This window comes from Triticum dicoccoides, chromosome 4A (assembly GCF_002162155.2).
Source record: "Triticum dicoccoides isolate Atlit2015 ecotype Zavitan chromosome 4A, WEW_v2.0, whole genome shotgun sequence".
NCBI lineage: Eukaryota > Viridiplantae > Streptophyta > Magnoliopsida > Poales > Poaceae > Triticum > Triticum dicoccoides.
In genome coordinates, this window is record NC_041386.1 from 83683708 (window position 1) to 83689890 (window position 6183).

Below are 6183 nucleotides of genomic sequence, written 5' to 3' on the forward strand. Positions count from 1 at the left end.
GGTCCTTTGCTACTGCTTCTTGTTCTCCTATTCATCTTCATCTTCCTCTGTTGCTGTTGTTGTTCTTTAGATCTTTGTAGTTCCTCTATTTGCCCATATTGTCTCAGCCCATTCCAACATTTTGCTCTTCCAAACTTCATTGTCACGTGCCTCCACACCATGACCGGAGTGATCATCATCGGCTGTCACATCTTCCTCCTCCGGCACCAGCTCATCAAAACCCCATTGTAGGATCCAGTTATGCAAAATGCACCAAGCAAGAACAAGCTTAACTTGAGTGAGGTAAGGGTGGAATGACTTCTAATCTAGGATCCTAAATCAATTCTCGAGAGCTCCAAATGTCCTCTCAACCATGATTCTAAGGTTGGAGTGTCTGAAATTGAACAATTCTTGTGCATTCCTAGAAAAGAACGCGTTTAGATGGTACCTGGTTTTCCTGAAGGGTTGAAGAACACCAGTGCGAGATCCATAGTCAGCATCTCCTAGGTAGATCTCGCCACCGGGACTATTGATGCCATCTTGCCTTGTCATGCTGTCAGCAAGAAAGTTAGCATCATGGTTGATCCTTCCCAGCCAGCCAACACATACGTGAACTTCAGATTGAAATCAACGGCAGTAGGCACATTCTGGCTAGTGTGGTGCTTTCTACCCCTATATGTTGTTGCATGTGTCCTCAACACTCTAGCAATGATGTGAGTATCATTTATGGCGCCAATACAATCATGTGATGGCGTGAAAACGTGTTCTTATGGCTGTATGACAACATTGTAAGCATGTTATGGCACGAAATACAAGCACTGCTCACCTTGAAATACGGATACCATCTTGGGCTTGTGCAGATCTTGTGCGGAGTTTGCTCGGTTGGTGCCTTGATCATATCTCCTTTGAGCTCCCCAGCGGCATACAACACTTGCTCGAAATACCGAGAAAATGGTCCCATTGGATCTCTTGAATGTGTTGTGAATAACCCCGAACGTCTGATTATGACCGGCGAGATGAAGGAACATGGTAACTTGCTCTTCCACAAAGGTGTGGATGCTATCTTCTAGTAACCACCTGTTCCTAGAGGTCTTCACAAGCATGGAAAATGGTGATCAACGCATTCGAAGCATGTTCACGGCCTCTACATCATTGTTGTTGCAGATGTAGTTCAGATTGGCAATCCTCTCCCTGTCTCGAATGAAGAATGGACCATACCTAATGACACACTTTTCACTACGATGAATTGTTATCTGGTAAACGGACATCATCCAAACCTGAATCATTGACATGAGTGTTGCTGGCTGAATTACCATCTTCATCTGTTCGTCTAGATCCTCCTAGACAACAATGTATCGGTAAGGAACGGCGAAATCTAACCAACACCGTGCCTCGAATGAACAGAGGAGGGGGTGTATGCTTACCGGTTTCCGAACCGATGAGGAGTACGGGGGCCCATGACTGAGACGAGGAGGACGAGACGGAGGCGTTGAAGAAGGGGAGAGCAACTCCTGCTATCAGTGAGTGATGTTGGTGCTGCCGCCGTTGCCGCTTGCGCAGACCCGAGTCTTTGCCGCCGCCAGTGCTAAGAACCGAGGAGGGGGTTGTCCTAGAGCAAGAGGCGGACGAGTTAATGGGAATGAGCCTAGATTTTGCACCATCCTACACCGGCAGATTACGGTCTCCCACCATCTTCGCACCGGGTCCCCCCTGCACCGCCACGCACACCGTCCGACTTTTTGTGCCCGACTCAGCTTGGCTCGCTAGAAACGGCCGATTAGAGCGTTCCTAGCGAGATAGGCCGTGGGCTGCTTTATGGTTCATGCACGTGCGCGCCAGGCCCCCATGTATGCTACAAAACACGTTCTTTTGCACCCACTCGGCTTGTTTTGGGGTATGCAGGTAACCAAACGCATCCTAAGAGCATCTAGAACCGAATATCCCATATCCTTCCTCAAAGTCTTGGAGCTTGACTCGTTGCTGCCAAGATAGTAATTTGTCACCCAATTGGATCCCGCATAGTTCGCGCAGACGTCTAGGTTAATCAACACTTCCCATACCTAGCCCATATGTGGGGTGGGCATGGGGACGCCCGACTACGTTCGTCACGTCGGATCTGGCCCATGCGGGCCCATCCTAACCCTACAAATATGTTTCCCTTTCTGTATCTTGTATTAAACCCTAGCCACTCCACTTAGGCTCCTCTCCGCACTGCTCCGTCCCCAAGTCCTCTTTGGCGATCTTCGGTCTTCTTTGGCATGGCAGGTAGCAGATCCGAGTCCGGCAACTTTGGATTCCGTCGACTGGGACCTCGTCCCATGAGAGGATGAGGAGTTATTTGTCTGGATAACTCTCCGCCGGTCCCAGGAGGAAACCTCAGCTCCGCAATCAAAGTCGCTCCGGTAGGAATCCATTGCATCCGCACAAGTGGTGCTTGGATCCGACGGCGCCAGCGGCTCAAGGCGTGTTACCACGGTGATGTCGGGGGTGGCGGGCATGGGCTGGATGTGCCGCTACGCCCAACCGGACGGCCCCGGGCCGGCGGCACAAACCCTACGACCAAGCCTTGTCCCCGCGATGTTGAGCTCCAAGTTCGAGGTCAACACCGCCAGATGGCACGGCCACAACCATGGATGTGCCAAGGACTGACATGCCCTTCGTGTGACGGAGAAGGTAAGGGCGGTCGCGGAGGCCGAGCCACACGTGTCGACCCAAGATGCAATGCATGCCATCATCCTTGCTAAGCGTCAACCCTGGACGGTGCGTGTCCTCCAAAGAAGAAATCTCGAGCAGTCCATGCCCTCGTTGGACTGCCTAGACAGCTCCGACAATGAGCAGATCAGGCTCAATCTATATTCCGTCTTCGACCAGTACGTCCGTGACGAAGACGGCAAGGGAAGGGCAACCGTGGGTGAACTTTCTCCATAGCTCTATTTTTTAGGACATGTCAATTTTGAGTGTATGGATTTGAGGGTTTGCTACGGGGAAGACGGCTATGGACGCGGGCATTTGAGGGGGGCTGGTCACTCTCCGCGTGCGGTCCGTAGGTGTTTGGGGCTCGCTTTTGCCCGATGAAGTTGTTGATGCTCTAATAGTCATCCATCATTTTTGTCTGAACACAGTATAAACATAGATGCTCACAAACACGCACATAAGATACTGAGTCGGAACAATATCTTGAGATCGAGAAAGTCACCACATGTGCCACCATACTAGATGGGAGTGTGTCTTCTCTTAGTGAAAGAACATTGGCAGAAAGTCTGGAATAAATAGAAAAAATGCAAGCACGAGTGTCAACTCTAGAAAATGCCCCGCCCCTTGTTTGTTTGTCATTGAGGATTCATTGCTCGTTCTGTGGTTGTATGTAACATCAATCTACTAATCTATTCTATGTAGATTCAAAGATAATGTAATAGAAAGATTTCCAAAGCCACCATATCGCTCTTTCCTTTAGGAATGGGCGCTAGGGTTATGAACTTATAATCATGGAATCCATAAGGTAGCGAAATTCCTTGTCACATAAGTAGCGACCTGTGCGGGTAACTCATTTTCCTCAGTGGGTTCAAAACCTACTCTTACAAGTGACTAATGTGAAAATATAGAGAAAGTTAAAAAAACAAAGAAAAAAGGCCGCTTTCAATGTGGGTGGAAGGCTATGGTTGTCCGGATGGTTGAATGTTGTTAATGAGAATAGTAATTCACTTTTGTATACCAAAATTTCTTGGGGTCCCTTGGGGATTCTTGATTGAGGGAGGGATGAACACGATGTATTGAAGGGTTTGCTTTTGCTGGTCGGCACCAGTCTTTCCTGCGGTGAATTTCCTAGGCCGGGAGGGGGCCTTTCCTATTAGGTTCTACGGTAGGGTACGTCGACTGCAAATTAAAATTTTCCTACGCATAGAACAACCAAGAACATGCTATGAGAGATGGATCAGAGATCGTTACCACTAGACGCGTAGTGCCGTGCAGCGGAAGTAGAGTTGGGGCAGCGCGTCTCCGGAGTCGTCTCCTCCACGTCGATCTCCCACATAGCCAATTGGACCCCGCGAACAGGCTCACTGGAGCGGCGCAAATGCACCGCCTCTAACGGTATTCGCATGTGCAGGAGAAACACCATGCGGCGGACTGCTAGATCCGATCACACAGTCGACGGTGAGTGGAGGTGGCTACTTGCAACACATGCAAAGCCCTAGTGACGGCGCCGAAGCGATCAACCGAATGAGTGTGCCGCACCTCCACTATATATAGGCGTCCGTCGCGGGCCGAACACTTGGGCCTCGCACGGACCCTAAAGCCCAAAATCTGTTCGGCCGGGATTCGTGTCCGAGTAGGATCACATCTGAATCATGGAGTCGGATCGGGCCTCACAGGTTCCTTTCCTTAAGCACGCGACCCCTTAGGTTCAAGTCGGCTTGGTCGCAGGTCGGATCACCTCCGACTTGCTCGACTGGTAGCGGCATCTAACAAGGCGTGCCGACCACCAAGTAGACAATGAAGCCGGTTGGCGAACCTGTACGACATGTCACACTTCCGTTCCCTTTGCCACACGATCTATGTTGTCGGGCTCAAGGCAAATCTCTCATCCTTGTACTAGCCCGACCTCTTTCTCATTCCAGTGATGCCGACCACAAAGCAGATTAGCTCATAATCCTTGCCGCATGGCCATGCTTATCTTGGTCGGATCACACAAGGACCCCAGAGTATATCTCTCCTGATTGGAGGGGCAAATCCCATTTTGCTCAACCATGTCTCGCGACATGGGTCTGGACAAGCCCGAAAACTGCATTCGTAACTACCCAGTCATGGAGTAGCGTTTGTTGTCCCAAAGCAAGTCTGTCACCATCCCGAGTACATGCGCCAACTCGGGTTTCAGGATATAGAATGTATGTTATACTAGAGACTCGCAGATGACACATCGCTGCGTCTCAAGTTGGGTCTGTCCAACTCAGACCTTATCTCGACTCGGATCCGACTATGTCGGATCCGACTAGATCATTCCGAGTCCATATTATCCGGTTAGACAAAGCCATCGACCGTGTCATATGCTAATCTAGTCGGCTGCGCGTTCATACAGCCCTTTCGGCTAGGGACCTTTTAGGACAGGCATCATGCAATGCATAGTCCCACAAACAAGTCACGTACTTGTTGATACACATCATTGATAATGTCCGAGGACTATTTTTATTCATAAACACATATAAAATATCATCATACATGATTGTCTCCAGGGCATATCTCCAACATTTCCTTCTACCTTACCGAGCCCATTCACCAATGATTGGATCAACCAAGGATGGTTTCGGAGTAAGAAAAGTGTTGAGTCCATACGCATTATGGTATGACTCATACTGAGTTAGCCAGGATCAAACGAGCCATTTGTCTGCTGGCAAATATGAATGGGGATATGTTATGCACCCGGAGGGTTTGAAGCATACCTACTACCCCTCCTCTGAGCTTAGTTCAGAGTTGCATCAGCACGCTCGAGAGCCAACTTCAACAAGATATGCAAGTGAAAGAGAATGTTCCTGGGGGCGTGTTCTATGAAAGAAGATGGGCTGCTTTTTAGAAGTTTGGATAGAGGAAGGACCCTCCAACTAGGAAAACAGGGAAGTACGTACAAAACTAAAGGGTTAGTACATAATGACCAAGGCCAACTTTGATTTGTTAATTTGATTAGTTCATCTACAGTTAGCAAGTATGATGGTTTTATAATGCTCTAATTAGACATTAAAATAGATTAGTGCAGGAAATGTTGGGTTTTCATATAAGTGGAAACTTGAATCCTGATGGGTTGGTTACACCGGATAAGAAAACTCTACCGATTCGGGAATCATGCTGCGTCCCGTGAGGGCAAAATTTCATGTTTTGACCCTTTTGACAAACAATTTCAGGATCTGACCCTCGTTTGAATTTTTTTCGGGATTTGACCCTTTTTCTTACCGCCAGGGGCTCTGGCGGTAGGGTTAGACAGCCTACCGCCAGGGCCCCTGGTGGTAGGGTACTTATCCACGTCAGCACGCGGAAATGGCCGTCTCCCCCTCCGTCACGCCCTACCGCCATGGCACGTGGCGGTAGCCTGTCTAACCCTACCGCCAGAGCCCCTGGCGGTAGGGTCTGGGGCGGTTATTTCCACCGAAACCCTCGCGCCCCTGCCCATCTCCCCACCCCTTCCCCTCCCTCCCGTCGGCAGTTCTTCTTTTTCTC